The sequence below is a fragment of the Hesperophylax consimilis genome, chromosome 15 (assembly GCF_061612785.1).
Source record: "Hesperophylax consimilis isolate HC1 chromosome 15, BYU_Hcon_1.0, whole genome shotgun sequence".
NCBI classification, from domain to species: domain Eukaryota; kingdom Metazoa; phylum Arthropoda; class Insecta; order Trichoptera; family Limnephilidae; genus Hesperophylax; species Hesperophylax consimilis.
In genome coordinates this window covers 8,452,073-8,465,973 of record NC_142850.1, presented here as the reverse complement: position 1 = coordinate 8,465,973, position 13,901 = coordinate 8,452,073, and the positions used below count along the sequence as shown (strand labels likewise).

Sequence of the window (13,901 nt, the reverse complement as noted above, 5' to 3'; positions counted from 1 at the left end):
ATTATTATTTATTCTTGTATAAGAAATCATTTTGTTACATATATTTGTTTTATATAATAATATGGTATATAAAATATTGGAATAGAAAAAAAGATCACGAGTACCCACAAAATAAAGAAACATACATTTTCGTTTCCATTTAGTATTTACGAGTAGAGATTTGTTGCCTTTATTCGGTGAAAAGAAACGGAGGTCATTCAGAAAAGAGATGAGATTGGTGAGGGAAAAAATAAAGGAGAAATAGAGAAAATGAAAAAAAAAATGAAAAGTGAAAAAGAAGAAAAGAGAAAATAAGAAAAAAGCTAAAAAGGGAAAAGAGGAAATGGGAAAAAGAAAAACAGAAAAAAGGAAATTCCGTTAAAAAAAAGAAAATATAAAAGGAGAAAAAAACAATAATTTAGCAAAAGACCATACCATTATGTAAAAGAGTGAAAAAGAATAAACTTTGTTCGGAATTAATTGCAAAAAAATAGGTTCTACCCCAAAATGAAAAATAAATCTTAACGGGTTTAAGTTTTTTAAGTGTCCTTCCAACATCCAGTGGCGTGCAAAATTTGTATCCCATTCAACATCCGCTTTTATATCCGATTTGTATATTTTTTAGTAAAATATGAAATATTATTTTGGGAAAAATCTTTAAAAAATTCGTTCAATAACAAACAAATCTAGAATGCCTTGTACAAACACTGATTCCAATTATGCAATAAAAGATGATGATAAGTTCGCAGCAATCAATTAGACGATGCATTTATTAAATTAATTAATTACCCCATTAAATAAATAGCTAGCGCACAATTCAACCACCCTATTAAAACAAACCACACGCATACATATCCAATATCCATAAATCAAATACATTACATTATCACACCCTATTGCGTTACAAGCTGGCATAGGACTAAAACAACCCTTGTTGATAGATATACGCCATTATTTATCAATTAGTCTGTCACCCCCTCAAATCAATAAATAAACGAACGAAACTTATATTAATTAAAGGATTTTTTTAAATTTTGATAGGTTCTAGATAGTCCTGGTTAAAAGACAAAAGAGCCACTATAATTTTGGTACGGTAGGTAATCTGTACCCTAGAAAGTAAGAACAAAAATATTTTTCTTATGTACTACTATTAAAAGTTGACAACCGATTTTAGGAAGTAAAAATATTACGATAATACAAAAAAAGTAGAACTTAATAATTATAAAAACTGTTTTTTTTATAAAACTAATGTTTGTTTGGAATTAGTTATATAAGATTAGAAATATTAGGAATTTATATTACAAACGATTTTAAATATGTATTTAAGTACATTAAGTGGAGATTATGTTATTAAAATATCGTTATTTAGTTCTTTTTTTGACAGCTAGAAAAAACAAGTTTATAATAAAAAAAAATTACTGCGTTGTATTAATATTACGCCCGAATGTTGCGGGATTGAACCCTGATTCTTACATACCAAGAAATACAAAAGCTCGTCCATTCTTCATTACTACCATCACAGTAAAAAAAATATTACGATGGGTTTACCTGGGCACAATCATTAACAACGTTGGAACATTAACATTCGTCTTTGTCACATACTTTAAATCTTGAAAGTGAAATGCTGCAGGGAAGGTAAGGTAAGAGAAGAAGCAAAGTAAGTTACTCTTTAAAATACCTTCACAATCCTATAAATCTCTTTTTTTCCTATATTTTCTCATTTAAACTTACCTTAATATTGCCAAGATGGAGATATCCAACACTAAAATTAATAAATAATTCACTTTTTTAAATTAATTAATTAACCGCATTAATAATTCAAACGTTTAACATAAATTCAAAACTCCCGCGCTGTATTATTGTGTGAAGTTCGGTAGGGGGCGTACCGTCGATTAGCCCAAAGGAGCACAGGACACGGGATGTCTGTACCCGGCGAAGGTTGATTCCAGACTGGAGTAGGTACTTACCCGCCGGCCAAAATCGGCGGCTGCGCGCTGCAGGCAAACTACTCGACGATTTTAATATAAGAAGAATATTTGAAGAAAGTTGAACGAGTTGGTGTCAATTAAGGTTGCGTTTGATTGAATTGTAGTGATTTTGATGGCTGGAAGGTGTCGTTTAATATTGTTTCAAGCATGACGCAGGACCGCACTGCTTCTCAAAAGCGCGCAGGACGTTTTTTTTACAATGGATAATTTTAATGGTTATTTTTATTTTATTTTGTGTAGCACGTTATCATTATGAATGCAATATAGTTTGTGGGTTTGAGTTTAGTATGCATTAATGATTTTCTATTTTATCCACTAAATTATTAATTAGGGTAAAATATACGGTGTCCGGAAACTCATGGTACAAGCGGGAAGCTGATGAATCTACCCACAAACCCAGACAAACCTTTTTTTTCGATCTAAGCATGTGGATTTTATTCTCTTTTTCTTTCCTTTATTTCTGCAACTAAAGGGTTAAAATTAATTTTGAACCCGAGTCCATGCTCCGACGCATTTTCAAATACATTAAATAGCTGATATTAACTCCCAGAGATCGATTTTTTTAAATTTATATTTTTGATTATAAAAAATGCAAATGTGAATGGTAGCAGAATTCGGGTGAATCAGATACTTAAGTCGGGCCAATGTCAAGAGTCAGAATAATAAAAGAGTATGTATGAGACGAAGTATGAATATGAATGAGGCAAGGAGTGTGTGCCAAGACCGAGTTGTTTGGCGGTCCGTCCGCTTTGCCTACCTGTGCGGGGAAACGGCGTGATGGTTAGTTTTTTAGTTAGTTAGATAAAAAAATTCTATTGCTGACTCGATTTACTCGACAACGATGGCTCAAATCAAAAAAGTTCTACAACAAAATCGACTGCAAAAGTAATATTCACCAGTTTCCCTCTTGTAATGAGAGTTTTCGGACACCGCGCGTACATTGATGATATTCCGAAAAAAGGGAAAATATTAATACAATGAAAGTGAAATAAAAACACAATTAATGGGGTTCAATAGTACGCAGTATGGGTAAGAAGAATTCATGGAGGTAATAAACTTTTGCATTTTTGTTTTCAAGGTACGTTTTTGAGGTAGCTAAGTAGAAAACAACTGAATACTTCGTGTTCGAAAATGTAATAACATATATTTTAACTAAAGTCATCTTCAATCCTACTAGGGAAGGTATGGTTTCGTGAAAATTAACACATTGCCACATTTACTTGAAATATTCGCCTTCAGTGGTGAGGGACCCTGTACGTTGATCTCTTGTCATTAAACATGACATCTTGACCATGAAATAAAATGGAGAAATATATATCACAAAAATGTACTTTTCGACGCCATTTTATAAAGCATGTGCGATTTGATAGAGTTTCTTATGTTTGTGTATAATCATTTACAAAACCAATACCATTTCAGTCCCTGGACTTCATTGTATTAGCAAGACTGGGAAATATTATATTATGCTAGCAAAGTCTGGTCTAATGCAGTATATATATTATGTTAGCAAAGTCTAGTCTAATGCAGTCTATATATTATGTTGGCAAAGTCTAGTCTAATGCAGTCTATATATTATGTTAGCAATGTCTAGTCTAATGCAATATAAATATTATGTCAGCAAAGTCTAGTCAAAAAATAATAAAAATAATTTCCTTCAGGGCTTATATCATCTTTTGGGATGTTGTGTCGAGGGTCTTTTTTAAGAAAATGATGGAGATTAAGCTCTGGGAAGGTAAAGGGTATGAGGATTGGGTAGGATCAGTGTGTCCAGGAGAGACGTTCATACGAATATATCCCTGGCGATGGGTCGAGAGACCAGTTAGAGAGGTCAAAGGGTCTTTCCAAACCAGCCTCTCTCAATCTGTCATGCCACGCATCTGGTGGGTAGGCGCATCCCGAACACACGTCACCTGATGAACCCGGAGCACCCCTGCTAAATCACAAAACGTAACGAACCACATGGGTAGACCTATGACAGAAGTGTTATCCAATAAATAGTTCCAGGGGCGGCGGCAACCAAACCCGCCTACCAAATTGAGCCCCAAACATCTATTATATTCAGAATCAGCTTATAGGCTTTGTAAATTATTTTGCATAGACAAAAGTTATTCTTTTATAGTCGTCTCCGCAACTAAAATGGTGGGTGTAGACTTCGTAAGTACGCCGCTACAATTTGAAACAACGATCTATAAGTCAACAGCCAAGAAGCTCTGCCTTGAAAGTTGTCGGAGGTTTTCTCTCTCTATTTTGTAACAAAGGATTAAATCGTCAGTCACCTTACAATGACACCTTAATAATATATTTTAGCATATTTTGTATTGTTAAAAAGTTCAATCCTTTTTTTAACGGGTTGAAAGTATAAACTGTGAAATATATTAGCCTCATCAAACTCACCCTTACAGGAAAACTGCTCGTAGCTCGCCGGATAGGGTTATCCCCTTTTCACTAACAAATACCTACCTACTTAACAGATAGGTATCTAACCATCTAATATTGTGGTTAGGGGTGCAAAAAGGGTTGTACGGCATATAAAGTAACTAACTAACCATCTCGCCGTTCGCGGCAGGGGTGGGCAGAGAAGGTAGACCGCCATATAACTCTATCTCGCTTCAGTCCTTGCTTCATTTACATTAATATATCGTCTCATACATACGCTTCTGTCATTCTGACCCTTCATCCGCTTGTTAATCCTCTCTACATGCACAAACCATCTAAGCGTCCTTTTTTTAATCTTGCTTTACCAAACTTACTTTACCTTGCGTTGTTTCCCGATATTGACAACAATAAATTCCGTTAGAAGTGATTATAAATCATCAAGGAAGTTTTAAAGTATTATTTTCGGTGAGGTAAGGTCTGTATTATTATTCTTCAAAACGCAATAACTCTGTGAAACATCAGAGTTCGCAGAAAGCGAAGATATTTTTCAATTGTGAGGACAATGCAAACTATTATTTTTCGTATATTTTCCAATGCGTATGATGTGATAATAAATATTGTTTCAACGTGCAACTATGCATAACAAACCCCGACCCTTTGTTCATTTCTAAATATTTTATTTATTATAAAAGAAAATAGATAAATCTTAAGTCTGCCAAAAAAGTTGGTTAAAAATAATACAATTTTCATCTGCCGAAATTCTTGTATTTAAAAACATTTTGAAAATTTTACGAATCCCAAATTCAGACATATTAATATGGAATTGAATAATACAGCGTATTTGAATGTTGATATGATATCTGAGTGATTAGAGCAGTTATCGAGCTTGCGGTAAGTTTCGATACGTTATTATTCTTCATATCATGTGATCTTTTAATTATTTTGTTTTATAGAGAGTCAAACATTGCCAGGTTACGAGAACACTGATATCATTTCTTAGTCTGCTTCGTATGTTGTTTGTATAATGATGAAGGAATAGTCAGACGAGGAATTGAATCCACGACGCATGGAACTCGGCTACGGACTGACTTATAAATTTTAGTAGGTTTCACGTTAAGGGTAAACGTAATGTACGTTATATATTATAATCTAGAAGTTTATAGATGGCAACTATCTACTTTTTTTTTAAAGTAAACAATTTTTTAAATTTTATGCTTCAAATATTAAGACGAGTCTTTTGTTACACAGTTTTGGCCGTATAAAAACTCAATTCTTTCAAGAAAGGCATACATATACAATATTCAATAGATTCATCTATACAATATTGTATTTTTATAACTGTAGTTTTAATACGGACATTTATAACTATTTATTCATATTCATATTGTGTATATACGGGCGCAAACAAAATATTCGTCTTATTCGTTCAGAAGACAAAAAAACCTTGCTTGAAAAAAGTGTGCTTTGATAAAATAATTATACTAACGCGTAGATTATAAGATATACAAAATTAAAACACAGACAAATCCCATTTCAATATTTTTTATTTGAAATAGCAAAAAATGTTTCAAATATTTCGCTATGAATACCAAATGATTCGTACCAGACTTGACGAATAGATGTTCAATAAATACACATAGAAAACCTTAAATTCACCATTAGGATGAACAACTTAGAGCGACGAAATAAATTTCCAATATTATTACGTCGCTGTAAGTTGTTCAGCCTAATAACGTATGCATTTGAGAGACACTTATATTACAGAGAGAACCCAATCCCAAACTGATTTTACCAGATCTACGTACTTTTGAATCTCGGGATTATTAGGTTTTGACAATCCCAAAACTTTCGGGAACGTATTTTATGAAATTCAACATAATTAAATGTAACTGTTTTATTACATTTTGAATCGTTCTTACGTCACGAAGTAAAATGTATATTCACATTGTTTTGTCAGTATTCTGTTGAAAATGGAAACATTATACTGTATTTATGTTTTTATAGGATTATTATTTATTTTTGTATCAGAAATTATTTTGTTTCGTATTTTTTTACATAATAACATGGTATATCAAGTATTAGAATCGAAAAACAAAAATAAGCTATCATTTTCTTGGAGATTTATTTCGATATTTTCAATAATCTATTTTTACTTAAACCTACACGATAGCCGATGGACCGAAAAAATCACGTAGTAACCAGAAAATATCGCACATCGAAGATAATTATGTATTATAGTCAGTTTTTCAAACGATTCTGGTTTTCTCCTTGATTTTTAAAATTATGGGCAGATTTAAGGAAATTTTATTTGAATAGGCTAATTTCATAATTATACTGAAGATTGGAGTCGAGTTTAGACTTAGAAGAGATGAGATGTTTAACGAATGGCACGCTATTTTAGTTGAGACTTAACAGTCCTACTGTCGAATTTGGCAGCCATCTCTGGTCTGGAGCCCCAAAATACCTGAAAAAAACCCTTGACTCTGTGCAGAAACGGGCGGTCCGTTTGATAGATTCCCCAATCTTAACAAACGGACTGCAACCTTTAGAGCACAGGCGTCAGGTAGGTATGCTGTCCTTGTTCTATCGGTATTTCAATGGAAGATGCTCTGAGGAACTAGCGTCATTGATCCCTTCGGCACCGGTGCGTAGTCGGTATACACGTCAAACGCGCGCCCAACATTTGTACACAGTTGACACTTGTCACATGAGAACGGGTCGCTTCTACGATTCATTCTTAAGTTCAACAGCTCGGCTGTGGAACGAACTGCCGGCCTCTGTGTTTCCTCCCTCCTACAACATGGGATTCTTCAAGACCCATGTTCACTCCTTCCTCTCCACAAAAAGACCCTCCACACAGCATCCCCAAAGATGACATAGGCCCTGAGGGAAATTATTTTCTTCAGGGCCTCCTGTGTGGAGTAAATATAAAAAATAAAAAAAAGATAACATAATTGTTGAGAGGGACAGCCAAAAATATGTGATCTAAAGTTCCAATTTCTAGACAACAGAAAGTATAATCTGAGGAGTCAAAGTGAATTTTAAAATGGTGAGATGGAACGGAACAACGTCCAATTCTCATTCGAATATATGAGGAAAATTATTTTTTTGGTTAAATGGGGAATTGTTGAAACCACGATTTTGATGGAATAGTCCTTTGCATTGAGGTGAAGCAGGCTCACCGAGATTGACTATATGCCAAAACTCTGCCCAAATATTGCGGGATCCATCTTTGACGATTGAAAAAAAAATCAAATGGAGGAATGTTGTTTATGAGGGTAACATAAGGATTGGATGCTCCTTAGTTATAATAATCGCAAATGTCAAAAGTCCATTTTTTGTCATTTCATCCTCTTCACCTACTTCTGCGGATAAATAGGATGATGGTTAACATGGTAAAAACATATTTTCATTGTCAAAGGATGTTGAAGCGTGTAAATAGCACCTAACAAAAACGGGCCTTATACCCAAGAAAGAATAACTGAAAAATTAATCTCACCTCAAAGATTATAGCCAAAAATTGCCTTAACGTATAATAAAAACGAACGCCTGTTGTTGATCCTTTCCTGCAATTTTAAGGTATCGTCTGGCCCATGCAATATACGCAGCAGATTATTCAGGATATATCACGTGGCACATAAATCAATCTCTGATGAGAAGAAAACTGTTCAAACTTACAGATGCCAAATTTCAAACAACAGTAAGAGACAATATATACTGAAAAAATACAATGACAATAGTTATATTTTTGAAACATATACTAAAACAATGCATTCGGGTAAGTACTTTCCAGATTAGTACACATTATAAATATACAGAGGTAACACAATTTTTAAGGTACTTATTTAAAAGTTTATTTTTCGGAATAACTTTATTGAGTAAAACCTCAAATTGTAATATTTAATTATTGAAGACAATATTAGCGATTTCTAAACGAAAATCTGAAAGAGAAAAATCAGAAAAGGATACGGTCACATCTAGGACACGAACCCAGGACCCTTGTCTTTCCGGGACACCGCTCTACCAACTGAGCTAATGGCACCCTATCCCCCTCGTTCACTTTTAACTGTGTCATACTTCGAATAAGAACTACCAACATTGTCTTCATTTTTTCACCGCACATTTTTATTGGCAACTATCTTTATGTATGATCGCAAGAAAAAAAAATTATATTATTGTGTTAAACCAAAGGATTTATTTCTTAGTTAAACCAGTAATCTCAAAAATTAGGGTTTTTCACTCTGACCAATAATTTTAAAGTTTTTTCTGTATTTTACAAATACTTTTAATATGTAATAATTGAAAAATAAGATGATACTAATAAATCTAAACAAAACATGAAATGGAACAAAACACTGTCAACAAAGGGAAACGGTCACAACTGGGAATTGAACCCATAATCTCTGTTTTACCGAAATAACGCATACAACCATTCGGCAATTATAACCTAATCACGTTATAATAATAATCAGGTCACGACAGCCGAGTAGATAGAGGTGTTGTCACCGTTATTTTAATATTATTTTCCGATTCATGTTTAGTTAAGATGAATTAGTACAATCTTCAAATGATTTAATATTGAATTGATGGGTATATTAATACAAATAAAATTATAATAATTTAAATGAAAAAAAAAACAGAATTTTAATGCTGCAAATGGTACGTAAAAACCGAATATCGAAAATCCTGGACTTGTTTTCCTACCAAGATAGAAATATACCTAATACCGTAAATTTTCAAATTACACTAGGGTTGTATACATTTTCAGGAAAAAAAAACGTAATCCTTATGGTTTTGATGAAAGGGCATGGTTAATATAACAACCCCCTCCATTGAATAAGTACAGTAACTCCCTGACTTTCACCCCAATTCAGACCGCGCGCCCTTCGTTCATGTACTCCAGTAGCTATTTCACATTTCACAAACAGCATGCAAATCTGGTTATTTTAACGCCCTGTTTCGTTGAAGGGAGAAAAGGTTGTTTTATTTTATGAAAAGCTCTCCTTTGGTGAAAAGCTTGACTGTACAGGTAATGTTTATACAGAAATAAATAATTGCTCTAAAGAAAATTGAAAAACATTATTCTGTTTTGTTGGAATTGAGAAAGCCACCGGGATGTACCAATTGTGAAATCGACTTACGAATTAGTTATACCTAATTAGTTAATTAGTGTTAACTTATCACTTTTTTCACACATTTAACTTTGGAAACGCGTTCTGGTAGCTTGATTCTACTTCTGAATAAATCCAATGGTTCCGAGGTGTAAAACTATTAGCATAAAAAAGAGACATCAATTAAAGCGGTAGAGGTCAAAAAACTTTTTACTAATCACTTTTGTAATGTTAACTGACCGATAATAGTATTATATCCGTAAATGCTACACACTGATTCAAAGCCTAAAATGCAGCGTTGATCTGTTACTAAATAATACCACTAAAATACACTAGTTGTTTCACAGAATTTGAACAATTCATCAAATTTTAAGGTTGATTTTAAAGTTTCTATTCAAGTTCTGTTATTATTTCAGTTTTGTGAAGCCCCTGGCCTGTAATTATATAATAGTCGAACTTAGAACCTTAGAACCTTTGTGGAACTTGTAAATCAACGTTAAAACGTCCAAATAATTTTCGCAATTTTTTTATTAATACCGTACGGCGTTAAAAGGAGATGAAAAGAATTTTTTTTTCTTTTCTCGGTACTGTCGCAAAAAAAACCGATAAATCTTACGAGTCAACCTATTCTTTGAAACAACATCTTATTGTTTTTTTTTAAGAAGACATTAGATCAGAATTCATAGACTTTTGAAGATTTTATATGATTTTGGTTGAGATTAGTAAGAATTCAGTGGAGTTTGAATTTAAACATTCAAATTATTTTTTCAATAAAACCAACTTGATTACAAGCAAATTGAATTTTACGGTCTTCGCTGGAAAATTATTTTTATAACAAATCAAGTGAAATATTTTAGATACTCAATGTGATATTTACTAAAAAAATATTAAAATAACCTGTAAAAAGTATTGAGTTAGGTTTAACAAACACTTTTGTGCCTAGCTGATTCTAAATCCCATCTAAAATGTCTGGAATTTAAATTAAAATTCCAAAAAAAACTTTTCAATATTACTCAATCCATCAGGAGGCGTTATTTAACATTGCTGGCTGAAATAACAACCCTCGCGTTAGATTATATCAGCAGTACGACCGATCTAGCCAGCGGTATAAAATCCACTGGATTGGCCACCACGGTATCGAAGATGACGACGTATTTGGTGCCAAAAAATGTATAGCCGTCACGTGACGCCTGTTAGATGTGAAACAGTGATGTGATAAAATATACACTAAAAAACATGTAACAAATTAAAAATTGATCATCATTTTCTATTGATCCTTTGTAAATTTTAGTGAGAATTGAAGCAGTAATACCGCTCTTAGTTTTGTCGTTGTTCCATGCAAGAGCTTCATCTCGCTTTCTAGTCGGTTTTACCACCCTGAGCACATTGAGAAGTATCTAACTTACATCAAATTTTCTGTAAGCTTCAGATTCAAAAGTGATTTTTGAGCGTTTCAATTATTATTCAGACGGAAAATACGTAGCCACCCATTTTCAAGAAGAGAAGAGTATAATATTCTAAAATCCAGAAGTCTTTTGTTGGTGAAAAACGGCGTGTGTTGGTCCAACTAACTCTGGGAGTCTCACTAGAAAAAACTATTTTATCCAAGAGCGATCACACTATTCTATTCACTCGTTCACACTGCCTACCGACTATGAAAAACGCCTATAATATTTCAAATTATAAACGTTAAATGAATTTCGTAATAAAAATAAAAAGAAATTTATTTCCGGAAATTACAAATAACAATATACTTCTTCCCTATTGGCTATCATAATCGATATCAATCATTACAAAGAAATTCCGGAACTTTACATTTTCGTTTCCAAAGAACCAACATACAACAACACTTGTCTCAACGTCGTGCTTTTTGTCATGTTTACATATTTTTGTACACCGTTATTGGACGGATGGCATTTATTATTTATTATTTATGTGTGTATTTTTGTTATCTATCTGTTGTGTAGATTAATAAACAAAAACATAAATAACAAAATAAAATAAATAAAAAAATTGCTATCTTTGATCTGCCTAGTTTAAATCGTTATTAGATTAACGCAAACCAATGTTGTTAACCACAATTTATTTTAAATGCTGACACAATTTTCCGTTTGTATAATGTATGGTTAACGTCATGGTAAATGGTTAACCATTGACATGCATCCATTTTCCTCATCGCAGAAGAGCTTGTGATCTGGTCATTATATAGGCTGACAAAGGAAGGCTTTCAAATGAAGGGCTCACCTAACAAATTACAAGCCTCTGCTCCATCTCTAGTTATTTATGAATTTAATAAAAACTTGCCTTTTTTGAGTAAGATAAGCATAATGGAATTATATACGCGGTGACCCGGCATTACTGTTGCTTATCGGCGACACTTCCAAAATACAAAACAAAATATAATTATTATAAAGTCATGCGAAGATACGTGGGCAAATAATAGTTCACAGGGGTACGATGGACGTAGGCAGATATCGCACGAAAGAGAGGACTTAATGTGACAGGTATATATTTTTGGGAAATTGGACAAGGGGCAAAAATAACCATGCTGAAAGAGCTTAGAGATATTTCGGAACACGATTTCCTTTTTCATTTCTATGTATTATGTCCAATACATGTTTTGTTATTACGTTATGGAATTGGAAAATCTATTTAAATATATTGTTGTTGTTTTGGGTAGATACGGCATAAAGATAATTCTACCTGTGTAAGAAAAACCCGTATTTAGAGTTTGTTATTTGCGATATTTTTCAATGAATTACTTTTGCTGGAAACATAACAATTGATTTGAACTGAAACAGCAGAAAATGAATATTTTGTCAGTTGCCGCGTGAATATAGTTGTGGTAAAAATGAAATAAGTTGTGAAAATAAGTAATCGAATAATATTAATCAAAATTTTCAATAGATAATATTAAATTTCATTTCAATTTGGGAGGCGGAGTATTATGAGTCCCGACGCCCCGGAATCCATTTATTGGATAACCAACACCTCTGCCACAGGTCAAACCAAGTGGTTCGCTACGTTTTCAAGTGAGGTTTGTCTAAGTCAGAGGTTCCCAAACTTTTTTGCCCCGTAGACCACTTGCCAATTTTTTTTCCGTAGACCCCCTAGCCTGCTGAATATTGAATTTTCCTAAAAATATTAACGTCCCATGTGATAATCATTTATTTTATTCGTAAAAAAATTCCCTACAACCGGGTGGCGATATAGTTGCTCTGTTTTTGCATTGTGCAGACAGGGGCGCCCTTGTGACGTATTACACCAAATGAAAATGGAGCAGGATAAGCAACGGGAATTTCTTTCTGTAGATGGCCCTATAGAACTGCCCCTTAAGTTCTTTGTTAGCGCTTATTCCGATCAGTTCTTCTTGTCATATGATATCCGATTCTTCAACATTCCATTTCCACAGTTAAATGTCCTCAAACATAGTTTTGAAGTCTGTGTGAAGTACATCTAAGTGTTGAACGTCAAAACTAGTTGGGGAACTAGGAAAACTCGTAATTTTTTGTTTCAATATATTAATTCTGACAAAAAAAGGAAAGTAGACTCTATTTATATACCTCGATAAACAACTTGACGATATATAAACATACAAATATCAAATAAGTAATTTCTCAGTATATTATTAGTATTACGTAAACTGTGTTATTTGTGTTAGGTGTAATGTGTTATTTACGGAACTCCTAAATATTGAGTTGAGGTAAATGGGGGTCCGCTCGTATGAACCCCCATTTGAATCTCGTGGACCCCCAAGTTTTTTTCTCGCTGACATAGACCCCCAGCGAGCCGATATCGACCCCTGGGGGTCCATATAGACCACTTTGGGAACCTCTGGTCTAAGTCTTGGATGCATCTGCCCACACACAGCATGGCGAGCCGGATAGGGAGAGACTAGTTGAGGGAGACCTTTTGACCCACAGCAAGACTTTCTCAATTAAATGCCTCATGGGCAAACTGATCCCTAGATTCCTACCCACCCCTCATACCGTTTTCCTTCCCAGAACTTCCTCTCCATCCTTTCCATTAAAAAACCCTCCGCACAGAATCCCCTGAGACGACATAGTGTGGAGCTAATATAAAAAAAATTACGAGAGTTAGATGTAGCATTGTGTTAAAAAATATTTATTTAAAATCTTAAGTCTACTTCAAAAAAATAGGTTTTTTAAGAGTGTAGTCATTCTCCCCAAATGCAGGATCATCGCTAAGTTGGTCCAGTCTCTTAGAAAAATAAAAAATCTGTCTTGCCTAACTCTGGTGAAATTATCGAGGACATAAAGGCAATACGTTCCATAGTTACGTTTGACGTTGGGAAGATAAAGAATTGTTTGTATCAGTTCTCAAATATTTATACATACATGATTATATGGATAAAATCCAAAAAGTGCATGAGTACAAATTGGTGGAATCATTTCATAACCAGTTGATTTTGTAATATTTTTTATAC

The 13,901-nt window shown here is 33.6% G+C and overlaps 1 protein-coding gene across 1 annotated transcript in view; it reads right to left on the bottom strand.

Annotated features, from left to right (window-relative positions):
• Nucleotides 1-1,915, bottom strand: part of LOC149417277 (uncharacterized) — a 110,975-nt gene extending 109,060 nt beyond the window's left edge. Inside the window, exon 1 of the mRNA XM_089639970.1 lies at nt 1,711-1,915. The gene's annotated coding sequence lies outside the window, so the exon portion shown is untranslated. The remainder of the gene's footprint in view (nt 1-1,710) is intronic.
• Nucleotides 1,916-13,901: the final 11,986 nt, after the last annotated feature.